This window comes from Crocuta crocuta, unplaced genomic scaffold, assembly GCF_008692635.1.
Source record: "Crocuta crocuta isolate KB4526 unplaced genomic scaffold, BGI_CrCroc_1.0 scaffold286, whole genome shotgun sequence".
Lineage (NCBI taxonomy): Eukaryota > Metazoa > Chordata > Mammalia > Carnivora > Hyaenidae > Crocuta > Crocuta crocuta.
In genome coordinates, this window is record NW_027530979.1 from 345,907 (window position 1) to 370,752 (window position 24,846).

The 24,846-nt window shown below is 34.6% G+C and overlaps 1 protein-coding gene across 1 annotated transcript in view; it reads left to right on the forward strand.

The window, feature by feature from the left end:
- ASCC3 (activating signal cointegrator 1 complex subunit 3) overlaps positions 1-24,846 on the forward strand; it is a 328,548-nt gene that overhangs the window by 144,375 nt on the left and 159,327 nt on the right. The window lies entirely within an intron of this gene.

Here is a 24,846-nt window from a genome sequence, read left to right on the forward strand (position 1 = left end):
ATAGTTTTCATGCTAAAAATTAACAGTTTCCTATTAAATACACAAATGAATTTGTTTTTTTTTTTCTCTCCATTTAGATTACATTGGAATAGAGCAAATTTCATGTTCAAAAACCATGCTGATATTCTCTGGTCATCCTATTCCACGAGTTTCAGTATACCAATCATCTAAACTTATATGCTCATGTGCTTAATAGATTTTATGTGCAGCTTTGCCTTAAAAGTATTAAAAACAGTAGGAGGCAGTTGTGTTCCACTCAAGCATGTGTTGATGACAGATGGAGAAAATCTTTTCATGTTGACTTATCAACAGTCATACTCTGCAAGACTTCAAGTCTTCTTGGCAATTGGGAAATTAAAAGTTGGCGATTCAGCCTTTAATTTTGATCCATCTGCTCAAACTAATGAGACGTCTCATTTGTAAGCTACTCTTTGTGTTACCAAATGCAAGTACAGCTTTATCATTCCTGTTAATAATTCCCCTCCTCCTGTGTAACTTGCAGAATGGGAAAATAATTGATGCCCTAACCCTATTGAGATTTTTCTTGTAATACAGACTTTGTTACAGTGATAGAAAAAGAAATAGGAATTGCCTCAGAGATTATGGGATATTTATTAGAAAGTTAACTTGTTCTTTTTTTTTTGTTTACATTATCAAAAAAGGTTAACGTCCTTATTTAGTAGCTTCTTACTCAAAACCTACTAAGTTTCAAGAATAAGTGAGTTTGAAGTATTAAAGAGAAAAAAGTTACTTTCAGTCTTGGATTCATGCTTAACATCAGCTTTTCTTTACTCAGATTTGTGCCTTGTTTTCTCTTTCTTCATTGTTTATAAGTTTTTAATAGATGTTTCTGTTTCTAATAAGAAGTTACCCTTAAAAATTAACTACTCAATATGCATTAGCTTCTTACTATCTAAAGGGAATTATTCTTGGTTCTTATCATTGATTCTTAGTTTTTATAAAAATTATTATGTACAACTGAAATTTTAATATCTATGAGCACAACAGTTAAAGAAGATATTCCTTCTTCGTCTTTACCACTAAAGATTGTACTATTAAGGAAATAGTTCAGGAGTTTTTTTTTAACTACAAGAAAATCGAGAAGCAGCATTCCTGAAAACTCTACTGATTTTTTAAAATTTATTTTGAGAGAGAGAGGGAGCGGGAGGGACGGAAGAAGGAAGAGGCAGAGAAAAAGGGAGAGAGAATCCCAAGCTAACAGCACAGTACCCCACATGGGACTTGATCTCCCCAACTATGAGATCATGACCTGATCTGAGATGAAGAGTCAGATAGATGCTTAATCGACTAAGCCACCCAGGTGCCCTTGAAACCTCTACTTTTGAAAAAAGTACCCTACCCTCCAGTAGAAAAAACTCTGATTCATCTTCTGTCAAATCAAAATGTCCTATCCTTCTACATTTCACAGGCAAAAACTAGTTCTTGGTACTGTTGAGTTCTCTATTTTACTTTTTAATCAGTATTATTAGGGTTTGCTTAGAATTTTTTATTTTCTTTGTATGTAATAAGGTAAAAATCTCATTAGTATATCTGTGTACAATTAATACATTGTATAAGAATAAGGGTTGATACTTTCTTTTATATTCTTCTCTTTCATTAACAGTGATTTTCTTTTATAGAATAAGAAGGAAAAAGTGGGATTATTCCTTCTTTTATTAATCTAACAGTGATTTAGTACAGACATTCTTTGGGTGAAACAGTTGGAATAAACTTAAAAGTTGTCCTTGTTAACTAACTCTCCCTTGTTCCATTTCTAATTCTTCATTAATACCTATTTATTTTACCTAAGTGTGAATCCACTCGTTTCTCTCCATCCCCTCCTGCTCCTGCACCATCACCTCTACTATCTAATAATTCATATAACCATCATGTCATCCATGGACTGTTCTAGCCACCTCTTAATTGCTCTGTCTGCATCCATTCTGGCCCTCCACCAGCTGCTCTGTACACTGCACCTTGCTAGAAAGATCTTTACAAAATACAACTCCAGGATGACACTTGAATCCTTCAAGCTCCTTTAAAAGGGTTCAGGGGGTCTCTCTATTGTCTGGCCTTTACATTCTTCCATCTTCATCAACTCTTTCCCTCATTTTCTACCTCCTGCCTTCCTGGACTTCTTTCACCCTAATCATAGAGATGCTTACTTTTGTTTGTGCATAACTTGTACCCTTTGTCTCATGCATGTTTTCCTTATTCTCTGCTTAGTCATCCTATACTAAATCCTTCAGATTTTATCTTTGTTAGAGAAGCTTTTGTGTGCCTCCTTTATCTTTCAACTCCTTATTATGAACTATATAACAGCATGGCCTACATCTTCTTCATATTTCTTGCTGTAGTTTTACTTTTTTTTTTTTCTGGCTGGTTTTGATTAATTCCCCATTTTTTTATTAGATCATTAATCTGATAAAGAAAGGAGCTAACTCTGGTCTTGCTCATCATTTGTATTGTCATGGCCTCCCTAGTACCTGGAGTACAGTTGTTGCAGAGATGATGTTTGATAAATAAGTGATTGGGAGATGTGGTCTTCACAAGTCGGAAGCTATTCTTAAGGAAATCGCAGGCAACTAACTTCAGGGAAAATTGAGGAAATAGTCGTTAGTTCTACAGTGAGCTGAATGTCCAGGCTGAGGGTAGAACATCCTGGAGATATTGAATGATATGAAAGATTGCTTTGATTACCTTCTTAGGGAAAAATTTTCCCCCATTAGCTGTAAAGATCAGTGGAGGAATGTTGGTATTCTCCTTTAAAACGTTTCATTACAGGGGCACCTGGGTGGCTTAGTTGGTTAAGCGTCCGACTTTCGCTTAGGTCATGATCTCGCGGTTCATGGGTTCGAGCCCCGCGTCGGGCTCTGTGCTGACTGCCGGCTCAGAGCCTGGAGCCTGTTTCAGAGTCTGTCACTCCCTCTCTCTCTGACTCTCCCCTGCTCACGCTGTCTCTCTCTCTCTCTCTCCTAGAAATAAATAAAACATTAAAAAACATTTAAAAAAAATAAAAAATAAAACGTTTCATTACATAAATTTATTCTTAATATTATTTCATCTAGTTATAGTCTTTTCTGTTAGAAGTATTAAATTATCTTATTTTCTCCTAATTTGAGATATCCACCTACCTTAGTAGATATTTTTCATGATACGGACATCATTTGTATCACCAGTTATTTGAGGTTAATATATTATTTCTTTTATTTCTATTCATTGACACCTAGAGAAGTAACTTTTGCATGCTTCTAAAATTTTACATTTTGAAGAGAACAGAAAAATTCCATTTTTCTTAAATACAGTTGACCATAAGAGTACTTAACTACATTCTTATAATTTTCTATGTAACAGGTCCTTTATTAACCTTGTAATGTTCTCTTCACTTGCAAAGGGATTTTTTTTGGAAGTCAGAAATCAACTTTATTTAAAAAATTTTTTGTTTAACGTTTATTTTTGAGAGACAGAGCATGAATGGGGGAGGGGCAGGGAGGAAGGGAGGAACAGAATCTGAAGTAGGCTCCAGACTCTGAGCTGTCAGCACAGAGCCCAGCATGGAGGTCTAACCCACAAACTGTGAGATCATGACCTAAGCTGAAGTTGGATACTTAACTGACTGAGCCACCCAGGTACCCCAATTAACTAATTTTTTAAAGTTTTTATTTAAATTCCTATTAGTTAATGTATAGTGTAATAGTAGTTTCAGTAGTAGTAGAATTTTATGATTCATAACTTATATACAACACCCAGTGCTCATCACAAATGCCCTCTTTAATAAGCATCGCCCATTTAACCCCTCCCCCCCCCAAAACTCCTCCAACAACACTCAGGTTGTTCTAGATAGTTAGGAATCTGTTCTATGGCTTGCCTATCTCTTCCCATCATGCCCCACCCCAAATTCATCTGTTTTGTTTCTTAAATTCCATGAGTGAAATCTTTTCCATAAGTGGCTTGGGGTTTATCAATTTTATTAATTCTTTCAAAGAACCAGCTCCTAGTTACATTGATCTGTTATACAGGGTTTTTGTTTGTTTCTATATAATTTGTTTCTGCTCTAATCTTTATTATTTCCCTTCTTCTTTGGTCTTCATTTGTTGTTATTTTCCTAGCTCCTTTAGGTTTAAGGTTAAGTTGTATACATGAGATTTTTCATGCTTCTTGAGGTAGGCTTATACTGCTATTTACCCCCTCCTGCAACTGCTTTCAGATTTTGGACCATTGTGTTTTCATTACCATTTTTTTCCATGTATATTTTTTTAAATTTCTTCTTTACTTCCCAGGTTGATCCTTTCATTCTTAAGTAGGATATTCTTTACCTCCATGTATTTGTGGTTGAATTCAAGTTTCATAGCTTTGTGGTTAGAAAATACACATGATAAAATCTCATGAATGATAAGATCATGTTGAGGTCTGATTTGTGACCCACTATGTCATCTAATTAGGAGAAGGTCCCATGTGCACTGCAAAAGAATGCCTATGCTGCTGCTTTAGGATGAAATGTTCTGAAGTTATCTGTTAAGTCCATCTGGTCCAGTGTGTCATGCAAAACCATTTTTTCCTGTTGATTTTCTGCTTAGATGATCTGTCCATTGATGTAAGTGGGGTGTTAAAGTCCCCAACTAAATTATCATTATCAGTGCGTTAGTTCCTTTATGTTTGTTATTAATTGTTTTATATATTTGAGTGCTATCATGTTGAGGGCATAAACATTTACAATTGTTAGATCTTGTTGAATCGACCTGTTTGTTATGATATAGAGCCCTTCTTCCTCTGTTGTTAGTCTTTGGTTTAAAATCTAGGTTGTATAAAATAAATAATGTTATTCCAGCTTCCTTTCAATGTCTATTAGCATGATAGATGGTTCTCCATCCCCTCACTTTCAATCTATAAGTGTCTGTAGGTCTAAAATGAGTCTCTTATAGATGGCCTATAAATAAGTCTTTTTGTTTGTTTGTTTGTTTGTTTTTTATCTATCCAGTCTGATATCCTGTGTCTTTTGGTTGGAGCGTATAGCCCACTTACATTCAGGGTAATTATTGACAAATATTAATTTAGTGCCATTGTATTATCTGTTAAGTCATTTTGGAGATTTTCTCTGTTCCTTACCAGCCTTTATCAGCTTTGGTCTTTCTCTTCCACTCAGAATCCTCCCTAATATTTCTTGCAGGGCTAGTTTAGTGGTCACAGACTCCTTTAATTTTTGTTTGTCTGAGAAACTCTTTATCTCTTCTATTCTGAATGACAGCCTTGCTGGATAGAGTGTTGTCATCTGATTATATTTCCCATTCAGCACATTACATACTTTATGCCACTCCCTTCTTGTGTGCCAAATTTCTTTGGAGAGGTCTGCTGCTAACCTTACTTGTCTTCCCTTGTTAAGTTAGGAGTTACTTTCTTTTACTGCTTTTAGAATTTTTCTTATCTCTATATTTTGTGAATTTAACTATATTTCTTGGTATTTCCTGTTTTTGTTGATTTTGATGAGGGTTCTCTGTGCCTCCTAGATTTGGAAGTCTGCTTCCTTCCCCAGATTAGAGAAGTTTTCAGCTTTGATTTCTTCAAATAAATCTTCTTCCCCTTTTGCCCTCTCTTCTTCTAGGACTTCCGTGATATGAATGTTACTGTGTTTTATGGACTCTCTAAGTTTTCTAAGTCTGTATTCGGGATCCAAGATTTTTCTTCTCTCTTTGGTTCAGCTTCATCATTTTCTATAATTTTATCTTCTGTATCACTTATTCATTCCTCTGCTTCTTCTGTCCTTGTAGTCATTATATTCGTTGGTTTTACATCTAAGTTATATCATTTGTATTTCAGACTGACTAGTTTTTAGGTCTTTTATCTGAGTTAAGGGACTTCCTGGTGTCATCTGTACTTTTCTCAAGCCCAGCTAGTATACTTATGATTGTTGCTTTAAATTCTGGATCAAGCATATTATATCTGCTTTGAGTAGTTCCCTGGCTATGGCCTTTTCTTGTTCTTTGTTTTGAAATGAATTCCTCTGTCTTGACATTTTATGCAGGCCTCTGTCTTCTTCTTTGTGTTAGAAAAGCCTGTTATGTTTCCTGCCTCTGAGAGTACTGACTTTATAAAGATAAGGTCATATACTGTTCAGGGCCTGACACTTCAAGAAGTGTCTCTGGTGTATACTGTGTGTACTGTGTTGCTGTGTTTTGGCTGCTCTTTCCCTCAGGTCAGTCCTCTGTAGAGTTTCTCCTCATCTGCAGTGGGGAGTGTTTGAAGGTTGCTCAGAGTGTGACAAGTGTGCTGTGGTCTGCTTGTTAAAAGAAACCATGATATTTCCACTAGAGCTGAAGCTTTTCAGAAATCTATGATCAGTAGATGTGGTGCATGGCAGAGGGAGAGGTTGTGCTGGTCTTCTAGGTGAGAGGCCCCTGTGCTGGCTCTCAGGCACACTAGTGTGAGAAAATCCCCTACAGAGTGCAGGGGTCAGGAGCCTGGGGCGGGNGCACCACTTTTGGTGCTGTGTTGCTTACTAAAGCTAGTTTATGCCAAGAGGCAGGGGAGAGAAGTGGCACCCACAGGCTCCTTTTTCCCTGGAGAGACATTATCACCTCTTTCATATGCACCCCAAGAAGGGAGAATTGTCCCTCCCAGTGTGTTCCAGGGGATCCTTAGATCATACCATATGCTCTCCCAGGCTATCTGCCTTCCTTCTCCACAGGAGCACTGTGTGCCCTTGGGGGTCCACACCTGCCTTACTGCAGACCTCTAAAACTCCAGTGTTCAAGCCCCATGGTTGTAAAAACTCATAAAAATCAACTCTATCATTTTCGCCATCAGTGTCTTTGGAAGTGTTTCCCTTGTGCAATCCCTTGTATGTACTTCTCTCTCTCTCTCTCTCTCTCTCTCTCTCTCTCTCTCTCTCTCTCTCTCTCTCTCTCTCTCTCTCTCTCTCTCTCTCTCTCTCTCTCTCTCTCTCTCTCTGTCTCCCGCTCTCCCTCTCTCCCCCTCCCTCCCTCCCTCATTCACTCTCTGTGAACAGGGCACCTCCTCTCTGGGGCACTTTCCATCCATTTCCCCCTCAAATTACATCTCTGCACCTCCCACCTTCCACAGTGGGGCCTCTTCTCTCCCTCTAGTTGTGCAGTTTGTTCTGTCAGTCCTCAGATGGATTTCTTATGTTTTCAGAATGATTTGATATTTATCTAGCTGAGTTTGAGGGACCAGGCAAGCCTAAGGTCCTCCTACTACTCCAGCATCTTAGCCCCTCTCACAAAGGGAATACTTTTCAATGAAAAATACTGGTATTACACTTTTTCTTCATTGCTGTTAACATTACCTTTTCCTAATTCTTTGAGGATGTTCATGTTACTGACGTAATATATTCTTGTAACAAGTAAATTAAGACCAAGGTACAAAAAGAAAAGTCTAATTAACTACTTTCCCCTCACCTCACTTTATCTCTGGTACTTCCTACTCCTGAAATGCATTCAGTTTTCTCCTGGTACATACAGGCTAATACAAGTATGTACATATCTTTAGGAATTTGAACTTTTTAACATTGGCAGTTAGTGATTTCTGGAATTTACAGCACAAATTCACAGAGTACAGTGGAACAATTTGTCAGAATGATGTTTAGAAATTTTGAAGGTATAAACTACGTTAATCGATTTTTGTACAGACTACAAATATTTAGCCAAAAGATCAAAAGAAATAATGCTGTCTGTAATATTGTAAAAACTTTGAAACAAAACAAGTAATTTTATTTTCCTGAAACTCATTTTCCTTATATTAGATACATTGTTGAACACCTGGGAACATATTTAGCAAGTCAAAACTGCAAGGTGAAACTTACCTTCCATGCATTTCATCCGTTATATACTTGTATGTGGCCTCTGTTTTGAAGTATTGATTAGTGTAATTTCATTATAGAAGTTAGTAACTTTTCTGTCCATTTTCTCATTCTTTGTATCTTCTTTGGTGTCACTCTTCATGTATAAAGAAGCAAAATGTGAAGGCAATACAAATTTCTTTGCCCATTTACTGGATACTATTTTTTTTAACGATAATAGTGTGTAATTTCCTCTCAGTTCTCCTTCACACCTCTAGAATGCCTTTCATTAAAACAGCTATAACTCTGGCTTTGTACATATGCTTCATGCATATAGCCAATATAGGTATAAATGCATATTTTCTAATATACTATGTTTTTTAAATTTTTTTAATGTTTGTTTATTTTTGAGAGGGGTGGGGCAGAGGGAAAGAGAGACACAGAATTCGAAGCAGGCTCCAGACTCTGAGTGGTCAGTACAGAACTGGACACAGGGCTGGAACTCACAAACCATGAGATCATGACCTGAGCGGAAGTCAGATGCTTAACAGACTGAGCCACTCAGGCACTGATATATCTATGTTTTACATAAGAAGTGAAGTTAGCTAAAATGTATATAATTTGTTATAAACTTTGCTACTTCAGAGATTCCATATGGATCTATGGCTGTTTGAAATAAAATATTCCAGATTTAGAAAGTGAATTTATTAGATTATTTGGTAGTTTATTCAGGTGATGTTTGTAATTATAGTATTAAATTATAGTAAGTACATAATTTTTAGTTTAAAAGCGTTTAGTTTAAAAGCGTTTAGTCTAAAAGCGTTAGCCTGTATTATGGTGTTCACTTCTGTGAATACTTTTTATACTTCTTATATTAAGTATTTTTATTCTGTTAAAAGCAAAACCCAATTTACAAACATATTTATTTTATACTATTATTTGAATTATTTATGTTGTTATTTAAATAACAGTAATACTGTAGACTTAGGAAATACTGAAACAGTGCTTGACTGCTTGTAATAATTTTTCTCTCTCTTTATAATAACACCATGGAAAATTCTCTAGACAGCCATTCAGAATATTTCACATTAAATTGTCAGAAGTTAATTTGAGAGCTATTTATTTCATTTTAGAAAGTGATATATTGACTATCTTTATTTACTCATTTCCAGCTGATATTTGAACTTGCAAGCAGTTGGTAGATATGTTTAATAATTTTAGTTACCACTACAAGCATTTGTTGACTACATTTTTATAGCCATCTTTTGATAAACTTGAACAAACAATATTTTTTATTAAAGCTGAGTAAAAAATTTTGTGTCTCAGGGAAACCTGATAAAAATATTCATGTATTTACTCGAAGTATATACAAGGGAGGTGAATATTCAAACTTAATTTACCATTGTAGCTTTTACTGTCTTATCTGTAGCTGGGGATTTTATGTTTCATTGTTTTTGGTATTGTCTTACAGCATACTTAAGTGAGAAGTATGAAATTGTGAGGAGAAAGTGAGGAGAAAGAAATTATGTCTCTATGGTTAATATTATAAATTAGATTCTGTTTTTAATGGAAAACACAATAGTCTCATATCTTATTTTTTTTCTTGGTTTTATAAGTAGGTAGGAAATGCAACTGTAACTATATTCTAGCAGATAAAGTGAGCATGTACAGACTATATAACATTCAAGTTAGTGACTGCTCTTGAAATATGGTTAGAGACCTGTCAAGTCTAAGAGAGGGTCTAAGCTAACTTCATTATGTATTTTATGCACACAGATAGAAATACACACACACACACACACTCACAAACAGAAACTGGAGACACTTGGAACATACCTTATATTTATTCAAAAATCATCATGTTTGCTGTCCTTTCCTAGCTTCCCGCTGGGTAACATGAGTGAGAGCTGGCTACCTAAATACATATGTATTGCACCATAGGGAATCAGCTACAAAATTTTAAAACTTAAAAGCTTCTGGATAGATGTTGCTGGCACATCTGTCTTTCCTCCCCTCTGGTGTAGGATGGGGAGAGGAGAGAGGGAGGGAGAGGGAGGGAGAGAGAGAGAGAGAGAGAGAGAGAAAGAAGAGGAAGGAAGAAGAGGGAGAGGGAGGGAAAGGAGACAGGTATGGAAGGAGGAGAGCCAGTAGACCAACTGACCCAAAGACCTTATCTTTTAATCTAGAATATAAACAGATGTCCTCCTGAAAAAGGAAGGGAAAACCTCTACCCTAGTATATAAGCAGTTGTCTACCCTAGTATATAAGCAGTTGTCTCCTTGAGAGATTAGAAGGGAGCCTCTTTTCTTTATTACCCTTAAATGGGAGAAAATGGCTCTGGGAGAGTGGAGACTTTCTCTGCCATTAAAGCACTTCACTTTCCATCTCTCAGATGGCCTTGCCGTTTTTCTAAACGAAGTACTTCAGGGAGGATTATTTTCCATCAAGACCTAGGTTTGTGGACATGTACTCTATTACACCATCATAGTAAAATAGTCTACTATTGCTGTCTACTTAGGGGAAAAAATCTAAAAAAGGAAAAAAATTTTCAAACTTTACCCACGTTGCATATTCTCTCCAGTAGTCTTTTATCGTTTTGTCCATGAATATCTCAATTTTCTGATGATGGTATCTGGCTTACTTTGTCTTGTAGCTGTATTTTTGAGATCATATGGAGCAAAAGCCAGATAAGCTTAAATGGCTTAATGGATGGTCAAATGGCAATGTTTGCTGCTGCTGTTGTTTTAACTCTGGTGTAGCTATCTCAACTGTAGGTGTGTAGATAAATCTTTTTCCCCCTTCTTTCTTCCTTAATGAAGACAGTTCCCTGAAGATTACAGTACAGATTTGTAGAGAATTAAGGTGTTTTACATTTGTGTTTGTGAAAGTGGCCTAAAAACATAGAGACAGTTAAGAGCCAATCTAAGACAAATTACAATTTTGTGATTTTTTTCTGTACAGCAGTACAGTTTTAATTAGTCTAGCTAGTAAATTTGATTGAGAGTATATTGGCTTAGTATGATTTTTTTCTGTCCAAGTAATGTTTTTAAAAGTGTATTCTTTTAGGAAGGATCTCCTCAAGTGTGTCATTTGAGAATATTAAATGCACAGCTGGGTGTTTAAGAATTATAAATAGTGATTATTGTCTAAGAAAAGAAATGAAAAATACTAATAGAAGGTTTAAAAATACATTTTATGTCGTTATTTTACTGAAATTAGATTTAATCCGGAACATCTTATAATGGTGAATAATAGGTCTTGAAGTCCAGTGGCATCTGTAGAAATGAAATTGTTAGCTTACTAATGAATTTTATTTGCATAGTAATAGACTACCTAGTCTTGCTTAATTTACTCTACAGAATAGATGTGGCTATTTTGGGGCTGTCGATAATAAATGTCATTGCAATTTGGATTGTCATAGAGGTCAGTAAAATATTTTTCTGTGTATGATACTACAATAAATTGAAGAAAGGTATTTTATTCTGTCTTTGCAGCCTTTATTGGATTGACCTAGGTTTAGCAATTAATTAAGTTGATCCACATTTGTACTATGGGAACTAATTAGTAGCAGCGTAGTTTGGGTCATGTCATTCAGATTTTAGTCATATTTGAGAACATCTTTGACACAGCCTAAAATCAGAGTACTTGGATTTTTAAAACTCCATCGTTAAATTATGTCATCATTAACTTAATCATCGCAAGTAGATTAACTTCAATATATGTTCCTTATTTTTTTCCTTATGTGTGTATATATCTATATGAACTTTTAAAAATTAATGATACTTACAACCTTTTCATACTTATAATCACACTGAAATTTAAACATTGAAATGGGAATTCTAGACTTACAAATTTTAAATTACTGAGAATGGTCCATGATTTGGGGTCTCTTTTTATATAGTCCATTTGCCTTGTTATGGTAAAAATTCAATGGGTAAAGTGCCCAGTATAGGAACTGCTGCACTTAATTTTAGCATGTGAACTATATTTGAGTCACCAGTCTTGATTCTAGGTAGTGAACAAAATGATTTTTAAAACCAAGACATTACTGCCATTATTCAGCAAATATTTATTGAATATTTATGTGTGCCAGACTGTGCTGAAGACAGAAAACAGAAAGACACACTTTGTATTAGTGTTGCTTATAATGTGATGAGGGAAACAAAGGTTAATCTAATGATTATGCATAAAATGTAAATATACAGATTTCATAATTAACTTTCACCCACTCATTTTAGCATCTATTAATGAGTTTCTGACTCCATTATACCTTCCATTCCACTGCATGTAAGGAAGAGCTTCTCCTCTCTCCTTTTTATTATTTTTCTATTGATTTGGATTCTTATTTTACTCAAAAGAGTTATAATCCATTATGGTATTACTTACTTTGATAATCATATTAACCCAAATTTGGCAACTGGGAGCCCCTTCAAACTGGCTTCTTAGCCCTTTTGACATGCCTCAGTCCCAGAATTGGAATTAATCATTTCTGTAAACCTGGTTCCTTTTCAGTAGAGAATGTTATTAAGCAACCAGTGAAAGTGTTTTGTTTTTAAAATGAATGTTTTCACTGCTTTCCAAAAATTTATCATCCAGAAGAATGAAGGAGATGATGAGATTTTATAGTATTCAAAACTCTTAACAGAACAGGAAATACAATGCAGAACAATTCCTTTCAACTAGAAGTGTTCCTTCTATAGCTATTATTTTCAGACTCCTCCAAGGTACTCTGAGGCGTGACAGAAATTGCTGTCATGAAGTTGGGAGCAGAAAAGGCATGCTGTTTCAGAGGGAGAAATGATTGGATCTCTCAGGTCCACCTCAGTAGCCTATATATATATATATATACACACACACACACACACACACAGAGATACATGTATATATATATATATATATATACACTACTGCTACAGTAGAGTTTGTTGGAAGAAAGAATTCCACAGCCACAAATAAGGTTTTAAACCACTGTTCTGCACGTTAGTTTTTCATAATTTGCATAAGGATTAGTAGTTTCTGTTCTTGTGATACCAGGTAGACTGAATGGAATACCAATTCCATTTCACATGTGGAATATCAATTTAGCTTTCCTTGTAGAGGATTTCGTCTTCTACTTTGTCATGTATACTTTAGATGTAGCAAACTAGTGGTTTTCCCTTATGGGCCTTGAATACAGCCTGAATACTAATTGGATAGATACCCTGGCTGAAAGCAGTAGCCTGTAAGTTTTCAAATGTAGTTATCTTTTACTCATCAGGCAAGTGTGTCTCTTCCATCATTCAAATCAAGTCATATACTTGCATATATGATAAGACAGGCCTGTAGCTAAAAATGCTGCAATCACTCTAGAAATTGGAATTGAGCCAGAAAGTAGAGGATACACCTTTCCAGAGCACGCTTCTTTCCAGTACTGTGGGCCATCCTCACTAACTGTAAACTCTGCACACAGAGTTCCAGTTCATGCTGTCTTCATTCTCTTGACCAAAATCTAACATCTTCCCAGTTTGTTAATATTTGTAAATGCTTTTTACATAAAAAACCATAACAAAATAAACGTTATAGTTTAAATGTTTTTACATAAATAGCAATTGTAGGTGTGTCACAAACTTCTTAGTATTATATATGAATAAAGAATATACCTCATAAATAATCATCCTTAAGTAAATTCATAACATGATATAAATATTCTATCATTATAATTTGAATCATTAGCAAAAATCCTGTGGAACTGTATTATTTATTTGAAAATTAAGATGGATATTACTCATTTTTTCCCCTTAAATTATAGGTTGTACTTATTAAACCATATTTTTATCATCTCCTGATCACGTAACATATAACTTTATTCCAGACAGAAAGTAATTTAAAGTCATTTAATAGTTCATTATTATGTTTATTTTATCATTGAATTTATGGAAGTTCATTAGTCTACCTTTTTATTACAGATGACAAAACTAAACCTAATAATGTGCCCAAAGTCAGAAATCTCATAAGCTTTGCAATTGAAACTAGAACCTTGGCCTTTTTACTACACTTTCAGTGCAAAACTGATATTTTCATTTAATCTGTTATTACCCTGCCAAGAGAAGAGAATGTGGAGAATATTCTTTAAATTCCACCTGGAAAAATCTGGCCTGAGGAAATCATCGGTAATACGTATGGAAAATCTGTAGCAACCCAATGATTTTCAGTGATAAAATTTTTTAAAGCATTCTTTAATACTTTAAAAAGTATATGATCTTTCAGTTATTATAAAATCTTTCTTCACATCTTCAAGAGATAGATGCCAATATATTCTTTTTCAATTATTTCAGGTTTCTCAGTAATTACAGTTCAAATCTTTGAAAATATAATGTAAAATCCTATTAAACCATGTATAATCAAGGTGAGAACACTTTTGTCATAAAATCTATACACGTTTTAAAACTTTTTTAATGTTCTTATTATTTGTGAGAGAGAGAGAGAGACAGTGAGAGAGACAGCATGAACAGGGGAGGGTCAGAGAGAGAGGGAGATACAGAATCCGAAACAGGCTCCAGGCCCTGAGCTAGCTTTAAGCACAGAGCCTGACCTGAGGCTCGAACCCATGAACTATGAGATCATGATCTGAACTGAAGTCGGACGCTTAACCAACTGAGCCACCCAGGCACCCCAAAACCTATACACATTTAAACAAATCATTTTTTCAATAAATTCTCTTCAGTACATTCTTCTTATATTAAAAAAAGAATAAAGAATAAAACTTCAACTATATATAATGATAATAACTATTGTTTATGGAAATGGCATTGAGAATTGGTGATATTTAGCTGAGGAAAGCACAGTCATGCTGGAGATATGGTAGAATTTTTCAAATGTTTGAAGAATTGTTATGTGTGAAAACAAGTGCATTGATTTCCTATTGCTTTAGAGAATAATATAAATCTTGGTCCCAGTGAGTGGGATGTGTAGGGATCAGATTTGGGATAGATGTAAAGAAAACCTTTGTAAAACAACTAGACTTTTTTCTTACTGAATGGACCTCTTTTTATATGCTGGTCCTACAGAATGGACCATTTCTCCAGGTATTTTCCAGTTACTGTTTGTTTTCTCTATATGAGCCTTATAAGGCAGGTACCAGATTATATCTCCATTTTACAGGTAAAAACTGAAGCACAGGTAAATTTGCCCAAGTTTGTCTTCTGTGCAGATGCTGAGTTATGATTCAAACAAGGTCTAAAACACTGTTGGTATTCAAAATAAGACTAATATGTCCTATAGGTTAGTTTGGCATCAGATAAGAGTTTTGTCTAGATTGATAAGAATTTTTTCGTAACAAAGACATTAGTTTGAGTATATCTTAAATTTGTTCAAGTATTTATGAACAAGTAATATTAATATCCTTCATATGTTTTACTTTTGCATTTTATAAAAAACTAGAAGAAAATTGTAACATGCTTAAGACAATTTTAATGTATAAAATCCACTTTCTTTAATAGCATATACACATATTGTTACATAAGTTCATAAATATAGTGAAGAAGTTTTAAAAATGAATCAGATTTCAAATTATTCAATGTATAATGTATATGGTGCACATATGAACAAGTTTGGAATTAAGAATTTATAGATAATATATTCAAGCATCAGTTGGATAGCATAAATTATATTACCTCTAAAAGACATGTGTACACGAGTGGGAAAATAGATATCCATTGTCTAAAAAAAAAAGGTAAACATATGCCTAATATCTTAAGAAAACCATTGTTTTTAATTAAGTTAAAGAAAAAGCTTATGGAAAAGGGAAGAGGTCCCTGGGTCACTCAGTCGGTTAAGTACTTGACTTTGGCTCAGGTCATGATCTACCAGTTATTGGGTTCGAGCCCCATGTAAGGCTCTGTGCTAACAGCTCAGAGCCTGGAGTCTTCTTCAGATTCTGTGTCTCCCTCTCAACTCTGCCTCTCCCCACTCGCTCTCTGTCTCTCAAAAATGAATAAATAGTAACAAAAATAGAAAAGGGAAAATGCATTCAAAATGCTTACTATTCTGAAATTTTAAGAAGCTTTTTGTAGTCTTAATATTTTAGAGACTGTGCTAAAATACAAGTGTCTTATGCTTCTAAGTATCTGTGCAGTGTTCTGATATATGGTGAATTGATTGTAAGATTATATTCTTTAGAGTAGACTTAGCTACAAAATGATAATTTATTTTTTCTGTTGTAGTGTATAACGTACACTAAGTTTTTCAAGTTTGATTTTGTTATTATACATTTTGATAACAGGTATCTTTAGGGTTTATAAAACGCAAAGTATCATGGATTTCTTTTAACCAAATATAGCAGTTAAAGCTGCCTACAACTCAGGCATAGAAACTTATAAATATTAAAACTTATTCCTTTAAAGAAATTGGTGAAGGGTATATTTCACTTTCAGGGTAATGCCATAAATATAATTCAGTAATGATAACCTGTATCTATTTATCACTTAAAAGCTTAGGTTTCTTGAGAAAACTGCAGATTCTCAGCATGAGAGTCCAGAGGTGGCTCTGAATTGCTGAGTGTAGATCTAATTACACAGCTTGGAGCTGCGGAACCACTTCTCTCTACTCCAGATTACTTTTCTAGGTTTATTTGCATAATTTAATGCATGAAGACTAGTCAGTGAATTATACAGTTTTCTGATAAAGGTAGGACAAGATAAATAACCCTATTTGAGGTAGTTTTCATGGTATATCTGTTAAACATTTAACTACATCATTTTAAACTAGAAAATATGCTTTTAGTAATTTAGTTAGTTGTCAGGAATGTCTGATAATAAATGCTAGTTGTTATACTCATGATTAATAGAATAGATGATTTTAAATTTTAATATTTTAGCCCTATTTTCAGGGCTGAGCTGTTACTTTTAGTAATAATGGTTTTGTGGATATAATCCAGGTTCTAGTAGTGTCAAATTTTCTACCATTATAAAATGTAAGAATGCTTTCTTTATTCATGTCCATCAGTGGGACTTTTTTTTGGTTAATGAAATGATTAATTTGATTCATTATAAATGAAGGTAGCTTTGATTTAGCAGCTAAGTATCTTTGACTTGCAAGACCAGAATTTTTTTAAGATGCTCTCAGTTTAGGCCATGTGTAGCAACATGGATGGACCTGGAGGGTGTTATGCTGAGCGAAATAAGTCAGGCAGAGAAGGACAAATATCATATGTTTGCACGTATAGGAGGATTAGGAGGAACTTGACGGAGGAACAAGGGGGAGAAGAAGGGGGGAAATGGTGGGGGAAAGGGAGAGAGGCAAACCATGAGAGACTCTTGAATGCTGACAAAAACTGAGGACTGATGGATGTGGGGGGGAGGGGGGGATGGGCATGGAGGAGGACACTTGTGGGGATGAGCACTGAGTGTTATGTGGAAACTAATTTGACAATAAACTATTTGTAAAAAAAAAAAGTACCCAGAAAAAATAAATAAATAAAGATGCTCTCAGATTAGCTTATTTTAGAAGTTTTTTATTTTTTTAAAATGTTTCTTTAACATTTTATTATTGAAAGAGAGAGCATGAACAGGGGAGGGGCAGAGAGCAGGGGAGACACAGAATCCAAAGCAGGCTCCAGGCTCTGAGCTGTCAACATAGAGCTGTATGCAAGGCTCAAACTCACAAACTATGAGATCATGACCTGAGTTGAAGTAAGACGCTTAACCGACTGATTCCCCCCAGGTGTACCAGAAGTTTTTTCTTTTTTTTAATCACAAATTTTGAACTTTAAAATACATACACAGCAGCTTTACAACAGTATGAAATGTCTAATCAGTACCAATTTTAGTTAATATCAGTGAAATATTTTCTAATAATTTTTTAAACAATCCAAGAAAATTAATTATCTGGTTGGATAAATGAAAGTTAGCTTGATACTCCATAGTGTAATAAATGTGTCTGTGAAAGTATTAACTCAGCCTATATCTTATTATAATTTATAAATGTTTAAATTCAAATTTCTGTTCATAAATATTTAAAAAAATAAATGCTTTTTGTGAAAATGGATCATTTCTAACATTGGAATTTCAGCTATCACTTATTTAGTACCTACTGATTGAATGATAGTTGAGACAGTGGTACAGGAGATGACAAGGAGACCTCAAAATTAGTAAGGTGTAAACTTGCCCTTAGGGAACATCCAACGAGTGAATATAACTTGATGGAAAGTAGGCTTTCCAATGAGGGTAATTCCCTATTCTGCTCTTGAATGAGTAGCAAGTTATTAAAATTCTGAGCTTGAGTTTTCTCATCTGTAAAACACTAATAGTGTTGTTATTAGTAAGATAGAGAACTATGCATCACACCTAGTACTGATCCTAGCACATAATAAGCATTTAATCAATCATGTTTTTATTATTTTATTAGTCCTAGTATTTCACAACACTGAAGGAACCTATGTATATATTGAGATTACAGAAGGCACAATTATGAACAAAGTGCTGTGGAAATGATAATTTCCCTAGAGAGATTGGAGCTGAATCATTAGAACTGGGTTTAAAGGTATGTAGAATTTCCACAGATGAATTTGACTGTAGGTAAGAGAAACATGAATAAAGGCCTGGAAACATACAAATACATGGAGGCTTTGAACAGCAAAAAGAATTTAGAGAGATGACACCTGAAGACCAGTAATGAAGAAACTTGAAATATAATGACCTTTTTTAAAAAAAATTTTAATGTTTTATTTATTTCTGAGAGAGGGAGAGAGAGACAGCATGAGCAGGGGAGGGTCAGAGAGAGAGGGAGACACAGAATCTGAAGCAGGATCCAGGCTCCGAGCTAGCTGCCAGCACAGAGCCTGACAAGGGGCTCAAACCCATGAACTGTGAGATCATGGACTGAGCCGAAATCGGACGCTTAACCGACTGAGCCACCCAGGCGCCCCGAAATATAATGACCTTTAAATCAAATAATTCGCTGATTTAATTTTTCAATTATGCTTTTCTTTTTCCTTTCCTTTCTTTGTTGTTGTTGCTGTTTCTTCCCATAGTTGTTCGTGTAATGAAAAGCAGCTTCTGTGTTCCCCATCTTCTCCGACTCCATTCTTTCACCATAGTAACTAAAGACTCCAAAAGCAACAAGTACCAGTGCTGGGCTGCCACTGTTATGTCCCCAGTGCCTGTCATATAATTGTTGGATGATGGCAGACTTGCAAAGGTGCTATGTCAAGCATAAAAATAAGAATAAAAGGTAGTCAGTGATAAGTGCCTAAGAGGTGGAATACATGAATTTGTTAGATGCTCAGGCGAATAAAATATCTCTTATATCTTACATGAATTCGTTAGATGCTCAAGAGAATAAAATATCTCATATCTGGAAGCATCAGGGAATTTTTTATTATTTTAATTTAACCAGTATTAGTAATATCCATCTCCCCACATAGGTAGAAGGGCTTCTTTTCTTTTTCTTAATGAAGTTTTATGAACTTGTACTAACTTTTGAAGCAAGTTCACTGGCTGCAAAGCTATATTTTAAAATGTTTAAATCAAAGTTCCCTTTTATAAGATCTGTCTCCAATTGTCATACACACTCTTAGGAATACCTCTCTACTCTCTTGCTCATCTCGACACTTCATAAAAAACAAAGCACTCCCCTTTTTCAAATTAACCCCACCCTTTAAAATTTTTTCCTGTTCATTGTCATATCAGTTTGCAATGATAAAATCATCTCTGGCTTTTCCTATGTTTGTCTACTGTTGTCTTTTATATACTTCTTGAGTCATAATTTCTTTATCATCATATAATGTATACTTATTTATAAAAATTCATATTTTTTTTCGCAGTGATAGCCTTCTCTCTATTCATTTTAAAATCATTCTCTAACATAAAAAATAATTTCTTAAGTAATCACTNGGTTTTATTTTGCAGATAATATTCAGAATAAGGAAGTATTTAAACGGATAGTCATATATATTTGACCCAACAATTTGACACCTATGAAATTATCCAACAGTTATATTCAAAAATATGTGAAATGGCTTGTGAAGAGTTATTTGACAACATTGCTTTAAATAACAAAAGATTGGAATCAACATAAATGTCCATCAAACAAGGACTGGTTAAATAAATTATGGTATTTCAAAGTAACGGATTTCAACACAGATGTAAAAAGTACATAAAGAAACTGTGTACTGATGTGGAAAGATCTTCAGATGATCTGAGTGTCTTCAACTGGCCAGCAATGATAGGCCTAAAATGAGAACTCTGTAATTACTTGCAGCGGCCTACCACAGAGGTCTGTTGGGTGCACAGCATGTAGAACCAGACCTTTTAAAATCACGTTTACCTGCTAACACAGATGTGGTAACATGACCACGCCAATCAAAATTATTTAGTACCAACATGCTCTTGTGGTAAATAAATATATCTGAAATACATCTGTAGTGGCACTCCCCATTTTGTATTACAGAACACAGAAAACGATTTGGCTGTGTTTTCCATCCTCCCAAAGATACTCGAATGTTCTAAATGGGTAGAAGAGAAGGGGTTTTTTTTTTGTTTTGTTTTTGTCTTTTAACTCACAGTTGGATGGCTTGATGCAGGGCTCTCAGATTTCAATGTAACATGCAACCAAATCACCTTGTTGAACCAGATTACTGGACCTCATCTTTGGAATTACTGACTCAGACCTGGGCTTGGGCTGTTGGTTTGTAGTTCTGATAGGGTCACAGAGGATCCTGATGCTGCTGTTGTGGGTACCATGCACTTTTAGAACCACTATTTGTTTAGGTCACTGGGGCTTAATTCTCTTGAGGAACCCGGGCTAAGGAAGTTGGAAAGAATTGAGAGCATGACAGTAACAGGCTGTGCCAGTTAGAGTGAAAGCATAAACCTCGAGGACATGAAACTCCTCACCCTCAGGCCTCATTCTTTAACCCTTGCAAGAGCAAATACCTTATATTAAAGAATGTCATTCCTCAGCAGCATTTTCTGTGGAACATCCGTCTGCCATGCTATCTATGTTTTTCAGATGTTTCCTTCCCAGTATTCCTTCTTAGTGGAAACTTCTAGGGAAGAGTCTTTGATTCAACATTTCACAGTTAATTCCTGCCCTCCTCCCTCCTGTTTTCAGATAATCTCAGACTTAAGTATTCCTTTATTTTCTTTTTACTTCCCATTTGTCTTGCACAGCACTTTCACAAAAGTTGTTAAAGGATAAGTGGTTTTTAAAATTATTTTGCGTAGTGTTAGATACATATACACTTTCATAAATGAGGAATAAATAGTTAATATAGGTGTCAATTTATAGATCATTTACTGATCTCACCATTTAGTCTTTTAGGCCAAATTCATTTTATTGTTTATTACCCCTTGCAATGGTGCTGATACTAACCAGTTCTGACAGAGTTTCTTAACGTTGCTTAACTCTTAACAAAGAGTGTTAGCATCTCCTTGGAACATGTTAGAAATGCAAAGTCTTGGGCTTGCCCAGAACCTACTTTATCTGAAAGGGTGGTAGAGAATAGGAGCAGCAATTGTGTTTTTAATAAGCCTGCCAAGTGATTTTAAGCATTCTAAAGTTTGAGAGCTATTACTTTACTAATGCAGTGTTTTCACTTACATTATATACTTCAATTTTGATAATAATCCTGTGACACTAGTGACTACCTGTGGACTGGAGGAAATAAGAATCAAAGAGATTTTTGTGTTTGTTCTAAATCACACTGCTCTTTAACAATGCTTCAAAGTAGAATTTTAGGTATTTTTGAAATAATATGTCCTTTCCTTTGAATACACCAAAACAATATGAGTTCCCTAAGCATTCTCGTTTTTTGAATGATGATTTATCTGAGCTTTCATTCTTTCATTACTTTTAATCATCATCTCATATGAAGCACACGGTCTTTGGCAAATCAAATAGCAATACCAGAACTCAAATTCACTTACTTTCTGTCCTAGTCCAGGACTGATTTCATTATATATATTTAAGATAAATGGCTTTTTAAACTAAAAACAAGTATATAAGATATTTTATATGTATTAATCTAACAAACCTCAAGTAAAAATATAAAGAGTTTTACAAAACAATTAAATTTTATCAATGTTGTTGGCTTGAATCTGTTGTTATAATTTTATTTTAATGGCACTTGCCCATTTAACTGCTGTTTGGTTACCAGTAGTGTTTATAAGATTAATTTGGAGTTATTTCTGCCAAATGAAACAGTGCTGTCCTCTCTGTTAGTTATAATTTTTATATGAGTCTATTTAAATTAATTAACCAAATTAACAAACCATAAAATCAAGTATGTTATAGGACCTAAAACCTTGTAATAGCTTCTGTTGGAGCCTTTAAACAGAAAATTCTTAATAATAAAAGGAGTTTATTTTACTGAACAAGGAGTGATGGATCATTTAATAAAAAGAAATTGCTACTTTAAGTTGTAACTAATATTTCTCTTGGCTGCAGTAGAAAATAATTTGCAAAATGATAAGTTGACAAGTCAGACTGAAATAATTAATGAAGATTTAGGGTCATATTTTATTTTCCCTTATGTTCTTCATATCAACAGGATTTGCATAATGTGGCATTTGAATTATGGACAATAGAAATCTGGTTGCATTATAAAAACCCATCTGGGAAATGATCCTGGGGCTATACTGGTTATATGAAATACCTTCACATTTCCTGATATTTTATATATATAGGTAAATAGAGATAGGTTATTAGGGAATTTTTTAAATCACCTTTGTAGTGGTGGTTTTATATATGTTTCCTTAGGCTTATTTTAATCAGGAGAAGAAAACTAAGTTGGTGGTCATTATTAACTAATTCCACACAGTAGTGCAGTGGTCATCTCAAAAGTTGTTACTAATTTAATTTTTAGACCTCATCCCTAGATATTCTTACTCAGTTGGTTTTAGGAGAGGACCCAGAAATCTATTTTGATGAGCACCAGCAGTGATTCTGATGAAGAGATCCTTGGGCCTCAGTGTAAGAAACTTTTGAAAGAGAACATACTTCTTTGAGCTAACACACTAAAATTACCAAGGATAAATATTTTAAATACTACAGTAGCCTCTTCAATCCATCTGCTACCCGGCTTCTGTAGCCACGTAGGGCTCCTTACTAGTGATTCTTTCTCATCAACAATAGCGTAGCCATTTGAAGCCTTGAAACATATTTATCGTATCCCTGGTGCTTAGTACATTGTTTGGTACTCAGTAGATACTGTGTAAATACAGTGCAATGGATGAATGAAGGAGACCCACCAGCTCCATGTTTAGCATTCCTGTGTTATCCATTCTCCATGTGTTACTGTTTTTTCTCCCTCCTTAAATTGTACATGCCCTTTATGGAAGGGACCATGTCTTGCTCATTTTTATATTTCTCCTTTTAACAGTATTATACATGGCTGCTAAATCATAAAAATATTTGTGCTTATTTAATACATCATACTAGATTGTCATCTCTATGAGGGCAGGGACTTTGGCCTCTCTTTCTCACAGTTTTCTCAGAGCTTGATAGTGATTCTCAGAATTATCAGAAACATTTGAATGAATGAATAAATTAATTTAAAATAAATTCACTTTAATTGAGATTTTCTTAAGTTTAATATTAGGGGTTAGTGAGGCTTTGTGTGTGATAAACCTTATATAATAGAGGAAAAATCTGCCTTACCTTTTAAAAAGAAACTGTTGAAATATTTTTTGCAAGAGATAGAATGGTAGAATCTGAGAGAATCTGAACTGGTGAAGCTTCAACAGGGCATTATAGTTAACAGAACTTTCTATCTAACTTAGTATTAAACAGCTTATGTCAATAATGCTGAAAATATTACATTGAACTTAAATGGCAGTCTCTCAACATCCTATGAAATAAAGACATTTCCCCAGAAAGCTAGCAAACCTATCAAAATCAGATTTGGATATTTTTTAGTTGAAAATAAGGAAAACAGAAGACTTTTCCAAGTATTCATGAAGCTTACTGAAATAAATTTTATTGGTATGCTCTTTAGAGGTATTCTTATGATCACATTTCTTTTCAAAACACATTATTATCAGCAAATAAGTTAAAGCTCTAGCAAAGTATAAAAGCTCAAGCTTTATATTCTTAATGGCTATGATTAACTGATGTTAAATCTTTCTAGATGACTTGCAATACTTGTTTTATTGTCTCCAAATGCTTCAGGAGATTTTCATTGAGGAATTTTGGGTCTTCTCCAGATTATCTACCCTCCTTAACTTTGAACACATTCCAAAAGAATATTAGTAATTTAAGCATTTCACTTTCTTCAGTGATTATTATCTATGATTTTACTCTGAATTTTAAGTGACATCCCATATGTGGAACAGTTTCTTGACAAGGTTATAAACCTAAGATGGTTATGGGTAAATTATAGACTGTGCACTCTAAATCTGTGTCACTCTTCTCCTTTCTGGCTTCTGGGAAAGTTCTAGCTTCTGACAAAACATAAATAACAGAAAAATATGGGGAGATATTTGAGGGAAAAACAAGAATTAGGACCCCTCCCCCCCATGTTGCTGAGGTCTACAGGGAATACCATGGTAACTCCAGCAAGATCCAGAGGTCTCAGTTTGGTTGGAAGCTGTGGCTAGAACTTGTCTTAAGTCACCCAAAGCACCCACACTGCTGATTGTCCTTAGATTGCATGTTTCAGATTATAATTAAAATGTCAGAATTACTTAAAGATGCTTTATTCACATCATACAAAATCCAAAAAGATCAATCGTACATATGAAAGAATAAAATGACTTTTGTTATACTAATGGCTCTTTGGGAAGACTGGGTCCAGCTGAATGTGGGAGTGAGTAAGTGGAAAATAAAGAAGAAAAGATATGAAGGAGAGAAAGCAGGCACTGATAGGCAGCAGATGCAGACTGCTCAATCACTCTCTTATTTTTTTTTCTTCAGTTGCATTGACATTCTGCCTGGTGACTGTCCCTGGAAATACTTTTTTCCACTTCTCTTTGACAAAAGCACCCAGATATGTGACTTCTCTCTAATTCAGATTTCCACAGTCACTTTTTGAGTAATTCCAAAGAAATGTAAAAAAAAAAAAAAAAAACGAAAAACAA